The 23,376-nt window shown below is 52.0% G+C and overlaps 1 protein-coding gene across 4 annotated transcripts in view; it reads right to left on the bottom strand.

Annotated features, from left to right (window-relative positions):
- Nucleotides 1–23,376, bottom strand: part of RNF220 (ring finger protein 220) — a 216,699-nt gene that overhangs the window by 49,072 nt on the left and 144,251 nt on the right. Inside the window, exon 1 of one of the 4 annotated variants that reach the window (XM_034651158.1) lies at nucleotides 11,097–11,142. The exons of the other annotated variants lie outside the window; for them this stretch is intronic. The gene's annotated coding sequence lies outside the window, so the exon portion shown is untranslated. Of the gene's footprint in view, nucleotides 1–11,096; nucleotides 11,143–23,376 lie in introns of those variants that run through there. 4 annotated transcript variants of the gene reach the window in all.

Genomic DNA, 23,376 nt, shown 5'->3' with positions numbered 1-23,376 from the left:
CCCCGCCCCACTGCCAGGCAGGGAAGTCCCTGAGGTTCTTCCAGATCTGGGGCAGTTCTGAGATGAGCAAGCCTAGCCTGCTGGAGGCCTCTGGGTCCTGACTCTTGGAGGGGGGGGCAAGGCGGGAGGGCACAATGGGGGCCGGTCTAGGATAAGGCCCAAAGTGTACACCTGTGTGTGCGAGAGACGTGTGCACGGCGTGGGGTGGACAGAGAGAGCGGGGAGTGTGTGTGTAGGAGGCAGAGAGCTTATTTCACTTCCCAAACCCTCTCGGAGGGCTTACTCTGGGCCAAGTGATATTCTAAGAGCTGGAAATACAGCACTGGAGAGGACAGACGGCCCCGAGAAAGAGGAGGGGTGTGTGAGAGAAAGGAAGACGTGTGTGAGAGAGAAATGAAAGCGAGCAGTTGGGGGAGAGAGAGGTGTGAACACAGGAATGAGCGAGCGGAGAGGGAGAGGTTCATCGGGAAGGCAGGGGGAGGTCTGTGTGCAGGAGCAGGGAGGGGGAGAAGGGCAGGTGTAAGGGAGTGGCTGGGAGACATTCGTGTGGCAGGGTGGGTATGTAGACAGGATTGGGATTGAGAAGACTCACGTGTGTGGAGAGGGATGCGGAGTAGGGCATACAGTGGGGGGGGGAGAGGGCAGGTGTCTGATGGAGATCTGCGTGTGAGGGAGAGGGGCGTGCGTGTGTGCACGTGTGTGTGTGTGCGCATGTAGCCAGACGGGGTGTGTTAGGCGCTAGAGAGAGGAGTGAGTGTGTGAGAGGGAGCGTGCATAAGGAGAGATGATGGGAGAGAGAAGCGTGGGTGTGTACTTTCTCTTCTTGCTTTGTCTCTGCTGTTCCTCCCGTCTCCCCTCCACAGCTGCTGAGTCAGGCTGACCCGGGTTTGAGTTTCCGTTTTGGGTACTTCACTCACTTACCCATCTGTTCGTTCCCCTGACTGTTACTGAGCATTTACTGGCTTTTCCTCTCAGTGCCTCGTTTTTCTTACCTGCACAGCGGAGACTAACAGGGCGATTCTGATAACTCAGTGAAGTAATTTATTAAAATGTCTTGTGAGCACACAAAATTAGGAGCAGATGCGCCCTGGCCCAGCACCTGGCGTGTGGGTCGAGAAACAGTAGCTTTGGAGCTCGGGCTCCCCTGCCAGTCCTGCCTCCCCCTGCCCTTCTCTCTCTCTCTCTCTCTCACCTCGCGAGCTCACAGTCACAGCTGAGCCATAGTATTAATTATTAGAGCCAATTGACTGTTTAGACTCTGATGTTTTAACTAATCACCACTAATGGCAGACAGTGGTGGGCAATCACAATCATTTAGTTCCCAGGCAAACCCCTTCTCAGAGTTGAGAGCAGACCGGGGCGGGGCTGGGAGGGGTGTGTGTTCAACAATAACTGGGACTGGCAATGACGGGAGGGAGGGGATTACTGACGCCTCAAGGAGGCCCCCCGCTCTCCTCCCTGGCCTGCTCTGGGCCAGCAGCCGAGGGCCCAGGGGCCCTCTGGAGCAGTCAGGTCCCCTGGGGTGGGTCAGTGGAGTCCTGCCTTGAAGTGGGTTGCCTTCCCTCCCCATCCTCTCACGTCTCTGCCCTTTGGCCTTAGTCTACCCTTTGACTTAAAATTCTGTCACGGGAGTTCAGTCTCCAGCAACTACCACCCTGGGCCAGAAATATCCTTCCTGCTCCCCTTCCCCGAGTTGCTTTTCAGTTGTAGTTCCTAAACGTCCACTTCCAGGAAGAGTGGTTCAGACAGAGGTTCAAATCCCACCTCCTCGAGGGGCATCAGCTGTATGTTGCTTGGGACAGGAAGCTGCACCCTGTCCATTTTGGCTGAGGGCCGCAGTGAAGAAACTCCCACGGAGGGAGCTCTGTGCTGCTGAGAGTGGGGAGCACACCACGGGTAGGGGTGTGTCCTGAGTTCTGTGCACCTGAGAGGCCCCCTGCTTACTCGCCCTGCCTTCTTCACACTGAGGTCTCAGAGCCCTCGCCTGTGAGCAGCCCTGCCCCACTCTGAGGCCCCGGGGCCATCCTACACCCGCTCCAGCCTAGCTGGGAAAGCCAGAGCCTCAGAACTCAGGAATGCCAGCTTCAGGGTAGAGGCCAGGCGGGGCGGGACCGTAGGGTCCAGATGTCCCGGAGGGGGTGGCCTAGGTGCCCGTGGCCAGTAGGTGTCGCTGTGGCTCCAGCAGTGGGAGGGGGTGCCAGGCAGGGGGCCCTGGAGGAGGCCCAGGGGCTGGAGGCCCTTTGGCCTTCCTGCCCTCACCTCAGGCCTTTCTGCCAGGAAAGCTTCTTCAGTGCTTCTCAAACTTGAAGTGTACAGAACTCTTAGAAGGTCATGTTAAAACGTCAACTCGGAGTTGGTAGCTCTGAGGTGGGGCCCAAAGATTTTGTTTCTACAGAGTTCCTAGGTGAAGCTGATGCCGCTGTTTTGTGGACCCTCTGAGGGGCAAGGTTCTAGTCTAGACAGCTGCCTGGCCGTGGGACCCCGACTGTGCTCCCTTCCAGAGCCAACCCTCACCCTCCCTAGCTCTGCCAGAAAGCTACTAGACCAGAGGCCAGGGGTGACTACTAGGGATCCCCTCTGTTTGGAGGGGCGAGCATGAAGCAGGCAGTTCACAGGGAGGCTCTGAAGCAAACCCTAACCCAGCCCTGAGTCAGCCTGATCCTACCACCTGGCTCAGCTCCTAGATTTATTTATATTTAAAAAAAAAGATTTTATTTAGTTGACGGCACAAGCAGGGGGAGCCTCAGGCAGAGGGAGAAGCAGGCTCCCCACTGAGCAAGAAGCCCCACATAGGGCTCGACCCCAGGACCCTGTGATCATGACCTGAGCTGAAGGCAGATGCTTAACAGACTGAGCCACCCAGGCGCCCCTCAACTCTTCCATTTAAATCTAAACCTGAATCTTTTTTTTTTTTTTTTATGATTTTTTATTATGTTAGCCACCATACAGTACATCCCCGGTTTCCGATGTGAAGTTCGAAGATTCATTAGTTGCGTATAACACCCAATGCACCATGCAATATGTGCCCTCCTTACCACCCATCACCAGTCTATCCCATTCCCCCACTCCCCTCCCCTCTGAAGCCCTCAGTTTGTTTCTCATAGTCCATAGTCTCTCATGCTTCATTCCCTCTTCTGATTACCACCCCCTTTCTTTACCCCTTTCTTCCCCTACCGATCTAAACCTGAATCTAATCCCAATTCCACAAAATAACCCCAGTTCCCATGGTCAGAGTTACATCCTGATACCAACCTCAGCCCAACTCTTGTGACCCCCTAAATCCAACAATTGTACTATCCATTGCTTCAGTGCTGTCCCAAGACTGAATGTCCCCTTAGCCTCTCTGATAATCTTCCTGGTCCTCTGCCATACTTTCTTCTCAATACCAGTTTGAGTCAGAAAGTGGGGCAATGGGATCTGAGAACATTTGCCTCCTCATGCTGGTCCAGGTCTCTTAGCAGCAGGGCTCAGGCATTTGCCCCAAGCAGAGGGAAGATGCAATTTAGCAGTCTAGCTGACAGGAGGCATTCCCACACATTTTCTGGAAGGTCCCTTTCTGTTGGGGCAAGGGGCAAGTCTTTTCCTTATGTTATGTTCTCCTAAAGGCTCCATTTTTGAGGATGTGGGGAAGGCAGGGAGGAAGTATGTGCATTAGCCCAGCCCTGATGGCAGGTGAAAAAGGAGGGTGTGTGTGTGTGTGTGTGTGTTCGGGGGGCGGGGGGGTGAAGCAAGCAAAGCACCCTCTTGGGCTTTTTTTCCCTAAATCAAAGTTTTTCTGAGGGGCCGTCCTCTTTGCCCAGCTCTGTCTACGATCTGGCCCTCCTGGGCACAACAGAATCTGATTCTTACAGGTCTGACATTTTGTGATTTTAAAGAAGGAATGCAATTTTAAATAGGAATAATTTGGTTTTGCCCTGGTGGGCTACCCACTGTGACCCACTCCCCAGCCCTGGAGTGTAGGAGGTGGGTCAAATCAGAGAATAACCATCTCTCACACTGGGAAGCACTGAGTAATAAAAAATACTGCCAAGTGTGTCAAATACTTCTGCCTTTAAAAAGCACTCCCCTTCTCCATTTATAAATAGCTCTATTTAGGAAAACTGCCTTTGCCTTTCTAGAGCACCTCCACATTTACAAAATAACTCTATAGTTTTACAAATTACTTCTCATTAATCATTTAAATGAAAAGATCCTTTTGAATACCTTAGAAAAGTTATTTAACTCCCTTGTGCCTCAATTTTCTCATCTGTAAAATGGAAAGAAGAGAAGTAGCCGCTTCGCAGGGTTTTGCATAAAGTCATTTGAATAGTGCCCGGTGCATATAAGGCCTTTATGTCAAGTGTTTGCTGTTATTATTGCTGCTGTTGTTATTACCAATATCCTGGGATATTTAGCACCTGAGATAGGGAAAGTCTCTTTAGATGGATAGGTAATTGTCCAAAGGCTGTTGCCAGTAGGCTTAAAAATGAAACTCTTGGGGTGCTGGCTGGCTCAGTGGGTAGGACCTGTGACTCTTGGGTCATGAGTTCAAGCCTGATGTTGGGCATGGAGCCTAATTAAAAAAAAAAAGAAAGAAAGAAAGAAAAAAGAGCTACAGAAATGAAACCCTTGGCTTCCGTAGTCCAGTGCTGTGTTCTGTCTACCACACTAAAAACATCTGGCCAAAGTAATCCATATCAGGAAGCAAAGACTGACTGAGGAGGAGGGTGGGTCCAAGAGTCCCCTGCCCTCTGCTGGGTCTAGGGCATGGGAGGGAACAGAGGAGGCAGCCTTGCTCCCCCTTGTTGAGTAGTGGGAACTGATGGGGGGGTTCGTCTCAGCGGAGGCAGGAGACTGGGTAGGCTCCGCTCCTGGATCTGTTTCGTGGTTGCTGGCTGGGCTTCCATGACCCGGAGAGACAGCTGAGGAATGACACCATGGCAGCTCTGGACCCAATCCCCTGACCAGAAACATTTTCCTCTCCCCTCAAGCTCCTGTCTTTTTCATTTGCATGTTGGCATTCTCCTCCGCCCGCGCTCCCTGCGTTCTGTTCCGGTGGCTCAGTCATAGGCAGACTCCCAGGGCCAGGCTTGGGATAAAGGTAGGGAATGGGAGTAAGGAGCCTGGGAGGGTGGAACATGAGTTTCGGAGTCGGAGAGATCTGGTCTGGAAATCTACCTCAGCATTACTAGCCATGTGTCCTTTGGGCAAGGGCCTTACTCTATGTGAGTCTTCGTGTCCTCACACCTAGAGAGAGGGGAGAACACTGCCAGCCCCCCAGGCTGCTGTAACAAACGAATCAGTGTGCATAGAGCGAAGCACGAAGACTTGCACGGAGTAGGTGTTCCTTCCTGCCCGGCTGGGAAATGGGGGTGGCAGGGGCTGCTGGAGGCCTGGGAGTGCGGGGGGACTGGGCGAACGGCCTGGGAACCTTTGCTTACAGGCTCTAGGGTTCCTCCTTCCACACGGGCCTAGCCCTCCCCCAGGCAGAGTGGTCAGTGGTCATCAGGACAACACTGGCCTGTGTTATGAGGAAGGCAGCTGTGTGGGGGGTTGGGCTGGAGCTTATGTGCCAAGAAGACCTGAGGCGGGGGCAGCTGGGTGGCCTGGCCAGGCACAGCCTGTTACTAGCCGCACCCTGGGGCTCTAAGCCTGCCACCACCANAGATTCATTAGTTGCGTATAACACCCAATGCACCATGCAATATGTGCCCTCCTTACCACCCATCACCAGTCTATCCCATTCCCCCACTCCCCTCCCCTCTGAAGCCCTCAGTTTGTTTCTCATAGTCCATAGTCTCTCATGCTTCATTCCCTCTTCTGATTACCACCCCCTTTCTTTACCCCTTTCTTCCCCTACCGATCTAAACCTGAATCTAATCCCAATTCCACAAAATAACCCCAGTTCCCATGGTCAGAGTTACATCCTGATACCAACCTCAGCCCAACTCTTGTGACCCCCTAAATCCAACAATTGTACTATCCATTGCTTCAGNCTCGACCCCAGGACCCTGTGATCATGACCTGAGCTGAAGGCAGATGCTTAACAGACTGAGCCACCCAGGCGCCCCTCAACTCTTCCATTTAAATCTAAACCTGAATCTTTTTTTTTTTTTTTATGATTTTTTATTATGTTAGCCACCATACAGTACATCCCCGGTTTCCGATGTGAAGTTCGAAGATTCATTAGTTGCGTATAACACCCAATGCACCATGCAATATGTGCCCTCCTTACCACCCATCACCAGTCTATCCCATTCCCCCACTCCCCTCCCCTCTGAAGCCCTCAGTTTGTTTCTCATAGTCCATAGTCTCTCATGCTTCATTCCCTCTTCTGATTACCACCCCCTTTCTTTACCCCTTTCTTCCCCTACCGATCTAAACCTGAATCTAATCCCAATTCCACAAAATAACCCCAGTTCCCATGGTCAGAGTTACATCCTGATACCAACCTCAGCCCAACTCTTGTGACCCCCTAAATCCAACAATTGTACTATCCATTGCTTCAGTGCTGTCCCAAGACTGAATGTCCCCTTAGCCTCTCTGATAATCTTCCTGGTCCTCTGCCATACTTTCTTCTCAATACCAGTTTGAGTCAGAAAGTGGGGCAATGGGATCTGAGAACATTTGCCTCCTCACGCTGGTCCAGGTCTCTTAGCAGCAGGGCTCAGGCATTTGCCCCAAGCAGAGGGAAGATGCAATTTAGCAGTCTAGCTGACAGGAGGCATTCCCACACATTTTCTGGAAGGTCCCTTTCTGTTGGGGCAAGGGGCAAGTCTTGTCCTTATGTTATGTTCTCCTAAAGGCTCCATTTTTGAGGATGTGGGGAAGGCAGGGAGGAAGTATGTGCATTAGCCCAGCCCTGATGGCAGGTGAAAAAGGAGGGTGTGTGTGTGTGTGTGTGTGTGTGTNCTCTTGGGGTGCCTGGCTGGCTCAGTGGGTAGGACCTGTGACTCTTGGGTCATGGAGCCTAATTAAAAAAAAAGAAAGAAAGAAAAAAGAACTACAGAAATGAAACCCTTGGCTTCCATAGTCCAGTGCTGTGTTCTGTCTACCACACTAAAAACATCTGGCCAAAGTAATCCGTATCAGGAAGCAAAGACTGACTGAGGAGGAGAGTGGGTCCAAGAGTCCCCTGCCCTCTGCTGGGTCTAGGGCATGGGAGGGAACAGAGGAGGCAGCCTTGCTCCCCCTTGTTGAGTAGTGGGAACTGATGGGGGGGTTCGTCTCAGCGGAGGCAGGAGACTGGGTAGGCTCCGCTCCTGGATCTGTTTCGTGGTTGCTGGCTGGGCTTCCATGACCCGGAGAGACAGCTGAGGAATGACACCATGGCAGCTCTGGACCCAATCCCCCAACCAGAAACATTTTCCTCTCCCCTCAAGCTCCTGTCTTTTTCATTTGCATGTTGGCATTCTCCTCCGCCCGCGCTCCCTGCGTTCTGTTCCGGTGGCTCAGTCATAGGCAGACTCCCAGGGCCAGGCTTGGGATAAAGGTAGGGAATGGGAGTAAGGAGCCTGGGAGGGTGGAACATGAGTTTCGGAGTCGGAGAGATCTGGTCTGGAAATCTACCTCAGCATTACTAGCCATGTGTCCTTTGGGCAAGGGCCTTACTCTATGTGAGTCTTCGTGTCCTCACACCTAGAGAGAGGGGAGAACACTGCCAGCTCCCCAGGCTGCTGTAACAAACGAATCAGTGTGCATAGAGCGAAGCACGAAGACTTGCACGGAGTAGGTGTTCCTTCCTGCCCGGCTGGGAAATGGGGGTGGCAGGGGCTGCTGGAGGCCTGGGAGTGCGGGGGGACTGGGCGAACGGCCTGGGAACCTTTGCTTACAGGCTCTAGGGTTCCTCCTTCCACACAGGCCTAGCTCTCCCCCAGGCAGAGTGGTCAGTGGTCATCAGGACAACACTGGCCTGTGTCATGAGGAAGGCAGCTGTGTGGGGGGTTGGGCTGGAGCTTATGTGCCAAGAAGACCCGAGGCGGGGGCAGCTGGGTGGCCTGGCCAGGCACAGCCTGTTACTAGCCGCACCCTGGGGCTCTAAGCCTGCCACCACCAGCACCCCCTAGCTGAAAGTCACCAGTCCTGGGCTCCAGTGTCCTAGTTCTCAGTTCTGACTGTGGAGTGGGGCTGAGGAAAGGAATCCAGGGAAGTCTCCCACAGCTCAGGCTGGGTTTGCTCAAGGGGGAGCCTGCCCTCTGCTCTCTCTCCCTCTGCCCACTGGTCGGTCTGTCTCTTACTCTCTCTTTCCTTTCAATTTTATCATGACCTGTTCTGAACTTAGTCCTGGAACATCCTCAGAGTTTGGAGGCCAGTGCTTGGGAAAGAAAAGCAGCCCAAGGTCCAGGGCTGGTCACAGAAGATCCCACTGCAAGGCTAAAGGGAGAAACACAGGAGGAGAATAGGGTTGGTGCTCAGAGGAGGAGAGGTCTTCCTGGAGGAGGGAGTGCCAGAAGTCTGGAGTGTAGGGTAGATGGCAAGAGAATGAAGGGTAGAACAATAACCAAGGCAAAGGTGGGGAGATGGCCCAGCAGGGCTTGAGAGCTTGGCTGGAATAGAGGATAGAGGGGTCATGGCATCTGGGTGATACTGCCTGGTGGGGGCTCCCCTGGTCCTTTGTTCTGTAGGCATTAGGAGCTAAGGGTGTGTTGTGAGCCAGGGAATAACACGGCCTTGGCATTTCAGAGCTGGGAAGACTTATAGAGCGCGCTATTGACCCCCCCGCCCATCTTTAGACAGGACATTGAGGCTTGCAAGTAGAGTAGCTGCAGAAGGACATGTCTTGTCCTTTGCCTGTAACTCTCAAACGCCAGGCACTGGCCCAGCATGAAGCAGTTCGATCCCTGCACACGGTGGAGGTGGCTGGGATTATTGCCCGCATTTTACTGATGGGGAGTGAGAGGAGTCCGATGAGATGCCTGGGAGTCAGGGAGTGAGGGCGCATAATGGAGCTGGGACTTGCAAGGTTGGGTTCCTTAGCAAGGCCTGTAAGGGCATTCATGGGTACCACTGTTGACTGGCCAGCCTCATTCTTCCCCACTTCCTGCCGCGTACGCCATGGTTCTGGCCACACCGAATTCTTTCAGTTTCTCAAGTGGGCCATTTTCTCTCACCTGTGGGCCTTTATATACATTGTTCTCTCTCCCTGGATGGCAGACCTTTCAGATCTTGGCTTCACGGTGAACTCCTCCGGGAAGGCGTACTATTTGAATCTCTAGGCTCGACCGTGTGTCTCCATAGCCTCCAAGCCTTACCTGTCACATTGTAATTACACTTTTCTTGTCTGTCTTCTTAACGGGGCCTGGCACAGTGAGTGATGTCAGATGCACTCAGGCCCACCCCAGCCTTCCTCGCTGTGCACCAGCGGCTGTGCCCCCCCCACGGGAAGGGGGGTGTGCCTGGGCTCAAAGAACACAGGGGATGCTGAGGGTGGTCCTGGGCCTGCCAGGAGCAAATGGTCAGGAGGGGGCATGGGAGAAAGCAGTTTAAGTTCAGTGCAGGACCTGGCCTAAAGACTTCGAGGAGAAAGGGGGTTCCTACAGGCTGAAAATGTGCCTTTGAGAGGAAGGCCCTTGAAGGGTGGGGAATACCACACCTCATGGAGAGCAGAGGACTGTAAGCCTGGGGGCAGGGGGATGAGTGGGAGCAAACGCCGACAGAGGAAGGAATTCAGCCCCCTCCTTAGACTCTCTCTGCCCAGCAGGGCCTGGGCTGCCCACCCCGCCAAAGGGCATCATGTAGGTGAGTGCCCAGGAGGTTGTCCTTCTAACAAGCTGAGTGGCTGAACCGGGCATCATAAACCACACCCGTGAATCCCCGTACCAGGTGCCTGCTCCCCAGCTCAGGGCTTACCACGAAAACGCATTCTCTGAGGACCATACCATGGGCAGCACCCCATGGTCCCAGAGCCACACATGTCAGCCCCAGGGTGTCCTGTCCATCCCTCCCAGTCTCCGGCCTCCTATCTGGCTTTGCCTTGGGCTGGTGACTATCCCTCATTTCTCCTACAGCACTTTACATCTTTTTTTTTTTTTAAAGATTTTATTTATTTATTTGACAGAGATAGAGACAGCCAGCGAGCGAGGGAACACAAGCAGGGGGAGTGGGAGAGGAAGAAGCAGGCTCCCAGTGGAACAGGGAGCCTGATGTGGGGCTCGATCCCATAACGCCCAGATCATGCTCTGAGCCGAAGGCAGACGCTTAACCGCTATGCCACCCAGGCGCCCCCAACAGCACTTTACATCTTAACTTGGGCCAGGGTCCACAGCCTGCACGCCTGTCCCCGCTATGCCACCCAGGCGCCCCCAACAGCACTTTACATCTTAACTTGGGCCAGGGTCCACAGCCTGCACGCCTGTCCATGCAGCCTCAGCTTAAGCCAGCTGCTGCGTGCACCCCTTTTGCCGGCACTCTAGCTCCTCCAGGCTAGGAGCTCCCTGAATGCAGGGGCTTTATTTTAGCTCATCTTGTTCTTGGGCTCCCGGGTGGCTCGGTTGGTTAAGCATCCAGACTCTCGATTTCTGCTCAGGTCATGGTCTCAGGGCCATGAGATTGAGCCCCATGTTGGGCTCCGTGCTCAGCGGGGAGTCTGCTTTGGAATCTCTCTCGCCCTCTGCCTCCCCTCTCTTTCTCTCTAAAATCGATCGATCAATCAATCTTAAAAAAAAACCCAACAATCATCTTGTTCTTTGTAGTTCCCAGCCTAGGTGTTGTTTATAAACATATGTTAAATTTAACTATTGGGAGAGACAGAGAAGTATAAGACACAGGGATGAGGGCTTTGCCTCCCTTAAGCCTGTTTTGTTACATGTAAAAACCGAGGCAGTAATCCCATCACCTGGGATACTTGGAAGCGTAAGTGAGATTAAGATTGACATTAGTCCACCTTTAAGGGGTGGATATTCTTGTTATCTTTATTTCACAGAGAAGTACACTGGGGCTCAGAGAAGCTTGGGGACTTGCCCAAGGTCACACAGCTGGGAAGTGGAGGGGCTGGGATTCAAATGAATCCTCTCCCCCTCTCTGCTACACTTCAGCTTGCAGGGCGGGGCGGGGGGGCGTAAAGTTTGGCTGCAGGTAGCGATATGTAAGTCAAGTAGGTAGTCAGGTAAGGTTCTTACCTGACCAGTGGGGTATGGAGATCAACCGGTAGCACACAGCCTGGGAGGGGGAATCAGAGAGGAGAAATAGTTGGGGGGCTCCTCAGGTGAAGACTTGGCCTTGTCTTCTGGGAGCCTGATGAATTCTGGGAGAGGAGGCAGGCCACAGGCACAGGCAAGGCAGCAGGTGGGCTGGGTAGAAGGGCATGACAGTAAGGGAGGCTTGAGATCAAAGCGTCTGAAGGCGGGAGAGCCCCCGGAGATGGATGGCAGAGACGAGTCCACCCAGCCCGGGTACCCTTCGTGCCTTGGTTCCGCAGGCAGGAGTGGGGCCTGGCCACCTGCCATCCTCCTTGCACCTGGGCTGGGGCCCAGCCCATGGGCAGCCCTGGGCTCCAACTACCTCTGCCCCCTGGCCCAGCAGCAGGCCCAGCTGGCTCACCTTCTCAATCAATACTGCGCTCTTAATGGGCCCAGCCACCAGCACCAACCAGGGGCATTAAATGTTAATTATATCTATTTGGATTTGAAAAATTTTATTACTCAAGTTAATTATGGCTGGAGTCATAAAAAGGTTTCAGAGTGAAAGGGCTGCCTTATTGGGGCCACTTTGCCCAAGACAGATTGGAAAGGAAAAGAAGAAATAAAAGCAGCTGGCTCAAAGGGCTGGGCACTCCCCATCCACTAGGCTCAGAGCCCGGGGCTTGGGACCCGCATCCTCCAAAGCCTGAAGTCGAGCTCACCCCCTAGCGGTGCTGGTGCCCAGAAGATAGGAGAGGCCTGTCTCTCCTATTCCTCTTTCCCTGCCCGTGGAGGTCCAGGGAAACTGCTGAGCACATGGTGGGCTCCCAGATATCTGGGATTGAAGGATATGCCCAGGGCTCCTCTCCAAGTGGTCTCGATACTGGATACTGGGAACTGCTCCAGCCCGGCTCCCCACCCTGGCCTGGCCCCACCCAACCCAGTCTGATTGCTTCCTGCCAGCCCCACTTATGATTCATGGGCCTGACCTTCGGCTATAAAGCGTTCCCTGTAGCAGGCATAGAGGCAGGATTTACAGCTCTGGGGTCAGCTGTAGGCAATGACACACACAATCGCTGACTCACAAGGGTGCCCCATTTCCAGCCCACACATAACTCTCTTTTGCACACGCAGGTACACATGCACGCATCCTGACAGAGGCACAAACGCACCTTCGTGCCCGGGAGCCATCCGACTCACACATGCAGTAACGGCGATTCTATTTGTGGGGCAAGCATGGGGTATTAGGTGCTGCACAGGCATCTGTCTCATCCTTAGCACCAATCCTGTAAGGTTGAAGCAGTGTTACTCATTTTATAGAACAGGAAGCAAACTAAGGCTCAGGAAGGTTAAGCTATTTGAGCACATGTGCCCTCCAAGGAAACCAGCCAGCTCTACAGAGAGCCACGATGCCCGCGCTGGGGGCCAGGAGAACAGTAAATCCGTCGGAGAACTGGCACTACAGCAGCCTGGGCGGGGCGGGGGTGGGGTGGGAGGGGAGGTAAGACTGGCCATCCCATCCCTCCTCCCTCTTCCCTATCAGAGGAGCTGGAGGCTGGTTCAGAGAAGGAAGGAATGTTCTAGAAGGAGACCTGACCCTTGTCCCCCTGCAAAGTGATAGAAGGGAGATTAAAAACCAGGAGAAGAAGGCCTTAACCAGATATGAGACTGGAATGGAAAAGCGCACAAACTTTTAAAGGTCAAAAGTCATTGGGAATTAGGGAGGAATTAGCCCATGTTGTGAAGGGATCAACTGCCCATCCAACAAAGGGTATTCGAGAAAGCATAGTTGGTAGGGAGGGAATAGGTTTCATATTTGTGTCTCCCAAGTTGAGCTCAACATACTGGTTTTATTATCATTACTATCATTCTTGTTCTTATCACTATTCTCTTACTGAGAAAACCATGTAGAAGGAGTCTGCACTCCTCTCTTCGGCTAGGGTAGCATTTGCCTCTAGTTGGATCCTCCCATTTTCTTGGGTCTCAGAATTTCTGCCTTTTCCCCAAAGCTGGTGCCCACTGTCCCTTAGGGCCAGCCTTCTTGGTCCTCAGCAGGGACCCCACTCTCTCAGCTATTCCTCACTCCTCTCACTTTTGCATTTTTGCCCCTAGGTTGGTCCTTTCTTCTCTGTCTTCAAACGTGTGTGTAATTTCTCTCTTACCACGGCCAGCCCTTCCCTTGACCTTGTTAATTCCTCTATGTCCTTTCTATGTTTCTTCTGTCTTCTCATCTGCCTCCTGGAGTAAGGGCCTTCACCCTCTGGGATGGAGGGCCCATCACTGCTGGTGTCACTACCATGGCCTCACCCTCAGCTGCTCACTGGTGCCCCGTGGAAGCCATGACCCTTAGGCCCTCTGTGGCCTCCTTCATGGCATCCGTAGCTGTTCCTCATGCCCCTGCTCTGCCACCTCACCTCACCTCTGCTGTCCCTGCTCTCTCTGTCGCTCCCTCTTCCTCAGCTGACTGGATGCCAGTATCTTGTCTCTTCCCAGTCCTGACTCAAGGCTCACTCCTGTGCTCTTTGGTCCTAGAGAATTTGTCTTCTTACCCCCGGGGACTTCATCTTCCCCCCCTTTACGGGACTCCCAAAGCTGCCCCCAATTTGATGTTCCTTCTGAACTCCCATCTGAGTTGTCAACTGTCCAAAGGACATAACTACTGAGATGTTCTACTCACACTTCCAACGAAACATGCTGAAATTGGTCTTCATGATCCTTTCTTTAAAATGGCTCACTTTCCGCCACCTTGTTTCTATCCATAAAATAACTATTGTTTTGGTTGCCTAGCCTCCCCAAACATCAGATCCACTGATTAAATTAATATACTGAGCAAATATTTTCCAGGTAACTCTCATGTGCAAAGCCCAAGTAGCCCAGGGTGCTGGGGGTGGAGATGGGAGGCAGGACAAACAGGGAGTAGTAGGATGCCACCGAGGGGGAGGGCTCTGGGATCGGTAGATTTGGGTCCAAAGCCTGACCCCACCACCACTTGCCTGCTGTGTGATATTAGGCAAGTTACTCAGAGTGAACTTAGAGTGCTTCCTATTTGCTACGCACTGACTTCAAGGCCTTGCCTTTCTAATCCACTTCATCCTCACTACCATCTTCACAATATTACTATAATCATTCCATTTCGGAGATTGGAAAAATAGCACAGAGAGGTTAAGGAATTTGCCCAAGGTCACATAGCTTAGTAAGGGGCAGAGCCAACGGATGGACCCAGGCAGGCCAGCGTCAACACTTATGACCCCTTCGCTATATTCAACCTCTTAGGGTCTCAGTTTTGTTCTGCTTTGCTTACTATTGTGTCGCCAGCATCAGGAACCCATTAAATATCTGTTGAGTAAAAGAGTACAAATGAGTGGCTAAAATGCACCTGTTGGATTTGATGGCTTGAGTAGTTGCTGACCTTGGCAAAAGCAGGGTCAAGGAAGAGGTGGGGCCATAGGTAAAGCCCCAGTGTTCTAAGGAGTAAATGGGAGGGAAGGAGGCTAGGTGGGTGTCAGGTGTGGACAACCCATTCGAGAACAGAGAGGGGGCACAGGGTCTGGATAATGACCTTGGTGTGTTTCGTTTCAGCGTATAGAAAAGGGCTGGGGCTCCAGGAGGGAGCACTATTGCTGCAGCCGGGCCTCAGAGAGGACGTGAGGAAATAGGATCCCAAGCACCAGGAGAGGGGACACTTCCTCACCCGGGGGGGGGGCGTTACTTTGTTGGAGAGAGATAGGAGTTAAACAGGTAAGGGCAGCCTCCCTAGGGAAGGGCTGGGCTGGAGGAAACCCCAGGGGCTGGAGAGCCTGGAGAAGGGAGATGCCTCTTTAACACCATCTTTGCTGGGACAGCCAGTGATCTGGAGGCTGGGTGTTTGAGCTTCTTTCTTGAGCTTTCCCCCAGGATGCTGAGCGCCACCTCCGTAGAGGGGGGCTTGGTGGCTGGATTAGAAATGGCTGCTCCTGGCTGTGCCAAGACAAGCAGGAGGTGGGGGAGGGCAACTCTTGGGCTTGGCATTCCCGAGCCCTAAACCCCCGTCTTGCCGGTAGCAGCAACTAACTACTAGGGGACAGCCAGCAAGTGTTTCCGCAGCATCCTACACCCTGACAAGGGGAGCCAAACCCTATTCCCCCAGCCGGAGCCAGCTAGGCTTTCCTTGATGGAAGCAATAAAAGGGGAAAATGAACATCGCAATGGTCTTGTTTATGGTGCTAAGTAAGCTGTACAGCTTAATCCGTTCGAGGTTAATGAGTTTACAACTTGCTTTGGAGTTTGACAAGGGCTGTAAAAGAGGAATGAATGCTCTGGGCAGCTCCTTCCCTAGCGGCTGCTTAGGGTTAAACTAGCCTCGCCTGGCCCGCCCTGGTGAGGGACGGGAGAAGATCGAAGTGGTGGGTTCACGGCCAGTTGTCTGGGCTCTGAATGGAGAGGGCCAGAGGAGGGACAATCCAAGGGCCAAAGGACCCTTTCTGGAACCTTCTGCTAAGCTGCCATGACCTGCAGCCCCCAGGCACTCAGGATCTTTGCATCTTGGGCAAGTCATTTACCATCTCTGGAAGAGAGGGATGATCCCATCTACGTCTTTTTTTTTTTTTTAAAGATTTTATTTATTTGACAGAGATAGAGACAGCCAGCGAGAGAGGGAACACAAGCAGGGGAGTGGGAAGAGGAAGAAGCAGGCTCATATCGGAAGAGCCTGATGTGGGGCTTGATCCCATAACGCCAGGATCACGCCCTGAGCCAAAGGCAGGCGCTTAACCACTGTGCCACCCAGGCGCCCCTCCCATCTACGTCTTAGTGTAGCCGTGACAAAAGGTGGGGTACTGCATGTGAAGAAATTTGCATCCATCCCCATAAATGGTAGTTGTGGTGATGACCATTTTCTTCGGTCTCACATGGTGATTTGCTGTTTATTTGTCTATGTCCCTCACCATGTACCCATTCATTCAGAAGTCCAATAAGTCTTTGTGGAGAAGTTACACTGTGTGCCAGGCCTTGTGTCCCACAGAATTTGGTGCAAGAGGCCCACACCTTAAAACCCCCTGAAAATGCAAGGCGACCAGCTCCGGGAAGGAGCGGTGTGCAAGTTACTCTGGAAGAGCACAAAGAAAGGAGTGGCCAAGCCTGCCTGTCTCATCTAAGCCAGTTCGAATAACGCCTTGTACGGATTTAGCACTTGGCAGGTCATGGAATACTTCCATGTGATTCATTCTTTTGAGTCTCACAACAATCCCATAATGACCACATTTTCTGAATAAAAAATTAGAATCCAGGGTGACCACCTGGTGTGACAATAGGTCAAAACATTTGGAATTTGGGCCGTTAAAAACTCTGTGACATGCCGAGTTCCAGAAGCAGAGAGGGCAGGGATTGCAGGATCTCTATTTGAACAGTTAGGAAAATGACGCTCAATCGTCAGTGAGAGAACGAGGCTTCACCTCGTCCATCCACCTGTTACTTTGGGAGGTTGCCAAGGTCAAGGGCTGTGCTGCTTACTTCCGGGTACAGGGGGCCTAGTGCTGAGAAGATTAGGCCTCAATACGGGTTTCTCAGATGAATACGCGAATCTCTGTGTGAATGTATGTATCTGCTTCCGGGAGCAACACTCCTCAGAGAGCCGTCAGTAGCCCTCATACCCCCTTCCTTCTCTCCCATCCTCCCCCGAACGCACTCTTGCCAGGATGGTTGGTGGCGTCGCATCTGCCAGTCCGCACGGTTAGATTCCAGTAACCCTCGCCTTATTCTACGGCAGCAACTTGAGCACGGGGCGCTCACCCCTTCCTTCTTGAACACTTGCCTTGGCTTCTGTCACAACATGCTCTCCTCTTTCCTTCTTGCCTCCCTGGACATCCCCTTCTAGTCTCCTTGCTGGAGCTCCCACCCTTTCCTGTCCTCTAAATACTAGAGTGCGAGGCCAGGTCCTTAGGCAGGTGCACCCGAGTGTGTGAGTGAACCGACCCGCAGTGTGGGCTCTGGCGCCCTCTGCTTATGCTAGGGGTCTGGTTTCTCAGGCTTTCCCTCAGGGAGTACCTCTTTCCAGTTCCCCTCCTCCTAGCTCCCCGGCCCCCCAGTTCCAGTGTTTTCAGCGTTGTTCTCCTACTCTGAAACTAGAGTTCGTTCCTCTGCGATCTCTTGGTAGCTCCCTACAGACCAACCACCCCAGAGACCAAGGATCAGGGCGGCTCCCATTTTGCTGGGCAGGACATGGCCTCCCCAGGTGAGTGCTGGGTGTTTCATGCACCAGCACCGGTCAGACACAGGAGGTGGACGAGGCACGAATGCTGGTGCCCCTGGCTCCTCCCTTGTTCCCACCAGTGCCACCACTGACAGATGCTGCCTCTCCCACGGACCTGGCCAGTGGGCCCCGCTGCTTCATGCTAGAGATGAAATCCAAGAGCATAAAGAACACAACAGTGGAGTAAGAAGACCCGGCTTGGGCCCCAGCTTTGCTAAAGAGGCCTGAATAAAACACCAGGAGATCCCAGGTTCTATCCAGGCCCCCAAAGGAAGGCCCAGGACCCTTCCCACTGTGACCTCCCAGGCCTTTCTCTTCCCTCACATCCTTTATTTCCTCAGAGCATCCACTCTGGACCCCCCAGCTCTGTCTGCAGAGCTCCTCATGTCTCCTTCCCTCTGCCCAAAGGATGATACTCTTGGGAAAGCAGTGAGGCTTTGGGTCTGTCTTTCCCCTTTCCATGCACTCCAGAGCTGAAAGTCATGGTTGCCTGGCCAGAGACTTCATTTTCTCTGGAGACCATCCCTCCCTCCTCCTCAGGCCTGTGTGGGAAAGAGTTTGGCCAAAGCAAGGATTCCCTGGCCAGCACCCTGGGGAGTCCTTTCGCTCTCCAGGGAGGGTCCCTGTGGGCTCCACCTGTCCAGCTGGCCCTACTGCAGGGGACAGGCAGCTGGGACCCATCCTGTAGGCGTAGAGGCTGAAACAGGCTAATGAATCCTGATGGGAGAAGTGACCTTTTCCAAATGCCACATGTCATTGGATTTTATATCACACAAGGACAATGTGCCATGGGTATTAAAATCGTTTTTCCAATAGTTATATATGTGTGTGAGTGTGGTGCAGAGTCTGTATGACGAGAGGAAAATCCTAATGAAGATGTCATCAGATGAGCCTTCCTTCCTCAGCTCCAGATAGGCAGTCCCTCAGATACTCCCTCTCTCAGCCAGAGAGAGGGCCCTAGACCTTAGCTCTGGACCACAGATAAACTTTTCTCCCACGAAGTTCCCCGGCTCAGACCCTGGCTCTGGACCTGGTCTTGGCTCCACTTTCTGGTCTACGAAGGTCTACCCAGCAACCGAGGAAAAGCAAGACCTAGAGACGGCAGTCGCCCAGAAGTTGATGTCCTGTAGACACAGGCCCTAGGCATGCGGGGCTCCTCCCCTTGGTCTCCTGGAGAAGCTAGAGAACACTTTGGGAAGGAAGGACATATAACCAGAGGGAGCTGGCTAGGTGGCAAGTGTGACACTGAGAGACTTCCAGAGCTTGGAAGGCTGGGAGAGTCTGGACTTGGAGCCAAGAGCCCCAGACTCTTCTGTTGAAATCCTCATAGTTCTCATGGTCTAGCTTATCTCTACAATGTTCCTGACAGGTGGCCTGCCTAAACACCTCCAAGGCCAGGAGACTCCAGACATCCCCAGGAAGCCTTTCGGCTCTGGAGAACTTTGACTGTTTAGAAAGTTCACACACAGCTTGAACTAAAATCTATTTCCCTGGAAGTTCCACCCACTGGTCTGTGTTTAACCCCTTGGCCTCAGACAGAAAAGGTTTGATCTCTGTTTTACACAATAGCCTTTTGGGAATCTGAAAACACTAACAATGTTCCCCAGAGTTTTCTTTTCTCCAGGTTGAGCATTTCTAGTCCATTTGATCACTCCCCAATATGCCCCAACTTCATGTATCATGACCCATAGGCACTCCAGTTCTGCTCCACTGAGGACATTATACCCATTTTCTATTGTCGAGATGGGCAAAGAAAGTCTGCATGATAAAGGGGAAGAGCGCAAGCACCCAGAGTCAGAGCCCAACGTTCAAAATCCCGGCCTCATTCTTTAAGAGTGATATGAATTTGAGTCCGGTGCCTCACCTTTTTGAGATACGGTTTCTTTACCGTAATACTGACGATGCCGCATCCTCCTCGCTGGAACCACCTCTTCAGGATGCGGTCCAAGGACAGGCCAGGACCTCAGTGGAGCCCTACTCAGTCAGAGGAGGTCAGCAGAGGTCGTAGGATGAAGGGCAGGAAAAGTAAACACTATCCACAAATAGCTCCTTGTCCCAGATGAGGGCCCAGCACTAACTGCCCCAAATCCTAGCAAAAAGCTTCAAGCACACAGTCTGTCCCCATCCTCGCCCTTCAAGCTCTGACAAACAAGGCCACGTGTAAGAGGCTGTTTGACTCAGTGAGGGAGCACTCCCTTCTCAGGCCCCACAGCACCAGAGCTCAAGCATCTTGGCTCAGAGTGGGGCTCCCCAAGTCCAGGGAGAGGTCAGGATCCAGCCTCGCGCTGCCGGCCACAGTGACGAGCGCTGATTCCCCGGGACTCTCCATACCTTCGGCTTGCTCAGCCTCTTCAGCTACCTTGGTTTGAACCTTGGTCTAACGGCTCGCTAATTGTGTGACCTTGGCCAAGTTACTTAACCCTCTGTACCTGTTTCTTCACTTGAAATATGCCGGTAATTTACCTACCTCAGGGTTGTTGCAAGGATTATGTGATTTTATACATGTAAAACACTTAGAACAAAGAAAGTTGAGCACATGGTAAGCACTCAATAAATACTGGTATTGTTATTACCCCACTCCTAGGACAGTTGCGAAGGTCATGGGTGCTAGATAATAGGAACATGTCATTCTCGGCAAACAATCAGGCTCTGTGTCCTGTGGGGGTGATTCGAGTTGTTGACTGCCTATTGTCCTGCCTTGGACCTAAGCCTCCAGGTTGGTCTGGTCAGTACAAAATGGAGCAGAACTGTCTGTCCCCTCAATCGTTGTGGGATCCAAATGATACCAGATACTTGGGGGGGGGGGTTGGCCATTGCACTTGCTGGATTCTTCTGAAGTTACTATTGAAGTTTCCCCAGAGCTTCTCTAGCTTTGCCTCCCTCCCCTCTGCATGTATTCGAAGTCAAATATTTATCCTGGTTGCATTTCATCTGGCTGGAAGTTTCTACCCATTATTTGAGCCAATCAAGATCATTTGATATTCTGATTCATTCCTCTTTCCTTCTAGAGTTGTGTCTTCTGCAGGTCTCATCAACAGGGTTTCAGATCTTTTGTGAAATTCCATAGTGCAGAGCCAGCAGAGAGAAAACATCCCCTCTGCCTGGCAGCCAGCTGTCTCAGGTCCTCCTCGCTCACCTGGTAAATTCATTCTCACCCTTCAGGACCGAACTCCAATGTGAAGCTTCCTTAAAAACCCTGGATGAATATTTAGTTTAAAAAACATTTGTAGGAATACTTTATACTCACTAAGAAGGCTATACCCAAAAAAGACTACACCGAGTGCTGGCGAGGGTATAGACAAATTGGAACCCTCGTTATTTGCTGGAGGCAACATAAGATGGTGCAGCTGCTTTGAAACACAGTTTGGCAGTTTCTAAAAACACTAAATTTGGAGTTACACCCACGAGAACAGAAGACATACTTCCACACAAACCCATTTACGTGAATGTTCATGGCAGTGTTACTCATCAGGGCCAAAGAGCAGAAACAACCCAAATGCCCTTCAACCAACGAACCGATACATAAAAAGTGCTATATCCATACAATGGAATATTATTTGGCCATAAAAAGGAATGCAGTACTGACACATGCTGCAGCATGGACAAACTGAAAGCCTGTTAAATGAAAGAAGCCAGTCAAACCCCCCACCACTGGATGTATTATAGAATTCCATTGATATGAATAGGCAAACTTTTAGAGACGGTGGGTTAGTGGTTGCTTAGTGTTGGGGAGGGGGAGGAGGGAGATTGACCACTAACAGGGTTTCTTTTTGGAGAGACAGAGTGTTCTAAAATTCTGGATTCTGGTGATGGTTTCACAGTCCTGTGAATATACTTTAAAAACCCCAATTACATTCAACTATACACTTTAAATTGTATGGTATGTGAATTCTCTCAGTAATGCTCTTATTTATTTATTTATTTATTTATTTATTTATTTATTTGAGAGAGAAAGAGAGAGAGCGAGTGAGTAGGGGAAGGGGCAGAGGGAGAGAATCTCAAGCATACTCCGTGCTGAGCACGGAACTTGACGGGGCCTCGATCACACCACCCTGACCTCATGACCGGAGCCAAATCCAAGAGGTAGACGCTTAACTGACTGAGCCACCCAGGCGCCCCAGAGATAGGGTTTTGCTAAGTAGTGTCATAGGACAGGTGCAGAGGACTTGAGGAGTGCTGGTGAGAAAAGAGTTCGTGTGTTGAGTCTGGGTAAAGAAATAATGAGCAGGGTGTGCTGATACACTGGGAGAAAATGTTAGAATTGGGTACCTGACGTCTTGATGAGGTCAAAGGGGAGATGTTCAACTGTAATTTATTTGATCATTCATTCCCTCATGCAAGCAACCCTTACTGGGAACCAATCATGGGTCAGGGATACAAGGGTGGAACCTGGTGGAGGCTGTCTTTGTCCCTCCCATGGGAGGGGTAGGAGGTGAAGTGGTAATCTAGGTGTGCAGGACAGGAGAGCACAGGTGGCTGGAGTGGACAGTTTCAGAGGTGATGCAGTTTTATCCAATGACTTAACCTTCAAATAGCTTCCTACTGTACTTAGGGTATATACCGTAACTTCTTGCCATAGGCTACAAGGCCCTACATATTCCGGCTTTTTCCTGCCCCTTTGACTTCATCCTGTACCATTTCCCCCTTAACACATTCTAGCTACTCTGGCCTCCTTATCAGGTTTTTGATTACTCCCATTTCTTCCCTTTCTTGGGACCCTTCTTTGCATGCCTGGCTCCATTTCCTCCATCAGTTCTGAGCTCAAACGTCATGGAGGAGTCCTTTCCCTGACCATCCTACATAGAGGAGTCCCTCCCACCACGGCTGTCTGTCTTAGTGTGCTGTTTATTTCCTTCATAGTACTGATCCCTCTAATTACCTGGTATTTTTTTCATTGTTTGTTTCCTGCCTCAAACACAAAAGCTTTTGATAACAACAGAGTTTTGTTCAGCACTCTATCTCCAGTGCTGAGGACACAGAGTAGGCGCTTCATAAACACGTGTTCAATGGATGAATGACATGGGATCAGGGTTGGACAAATAAAGTGGTGGTAAAGACCACTGAAGCCGAGGTGCTCAAGCCCGAAAACTGGGGGGACTGGATGGCTGCAGCGTTTCGGGGGCCCTGAGATCCCCTAAGATGAGGAAGGAATGGGGGAGAGAAGACTGCACGTGTTGGGGAACAACAAAGAAGTCAGTAGATGACAAAGATAGCAAGGAGAAGTGGTCTGACGAAATATCAAGAGCTTGAAGGGAAGAGGGGTTTTCTCTCTGCATGAGGGTAGACCAGGGGCAGCCTGAAGTGGTGCAGGGGAGGCGCGTGAAGCTGGGATCCGGGAGAGTGGGTGACCTCTGCGGACAAGAGCTGTGGACGGCACGTTTGCAGACAGCTGCACTTCAGGCAGGGTGGGAAGTAGAGAGGATGCTGACAAGTGGGATTGATTGGTGGCTTCGTGTGGCACAGAGGAAAAGCTGGGAGGGGAGGTGGCAATGGGTCCGGGGAAGAGGCGAGTATAATTTGGGGATGAAAACACTGGGGAAAAGACTGGAAGGGCTTGTACTTGGGCAGTAACTGGGGCTGGCCAGGATGGCACAGCTGATAGGAAGGACAGTCCTAGGGTTCCAAATGGAACCTTGTGATCAAGATCATTGCAAGGTTAGGGTAACCCTGCTTTGCAGAGCCAGAGTAGGGGTGTCTGAGACAATGCAGTTCAAGCTGTCTTGACTGGTTGGATCTCTGCTTTATGTTCTCCCAGCACCTTGGACATAACCCCATGGATGCGTGGAAACTTGACAAATGCCCAGTTCCTTACCCTCCCATCAGCTCCCGGAGCCTGGCCCCACTTGTTTGCAGTCTCCAACTTTGGCCCCTTTCCCAGAAGTGAGACTAGAGTAGAGACGGCAGAGTGAGTTGAGGTGAGGGAGAAGAGAGGAGATGTGGTGAGGAAGATTACTCAGACTTCAGCTCGGCTGACCCAACCCCGCCCCACAGTCAGCACAGCCACTGTCCGGCTGAAATAACAAGTCAGAGAGACTGAAAAACTGGCCAGCCCTC

This window comes from Ailuropoda melanoleuca, chromosome 2, assembly GCF_002007445.2.
Source record: "Ailuropoda melanoleuca isolate Jingjing chromosome 2, ASM200744v2, whole genome shotgun sequence".
In the NCBI taxonomy this organism is placed as follows: Eukaryota; Metazoa; Chordata; class Mammalia; order Carnivora; family Ursidae; genus Ailuropoda; species Ailuropoda melanoleuca.
The sequence above is the reverse complement of the archived record's forward strand: the minus strand, read 5'-3'. Positions and strand labels throughout refer to the sequence as shown.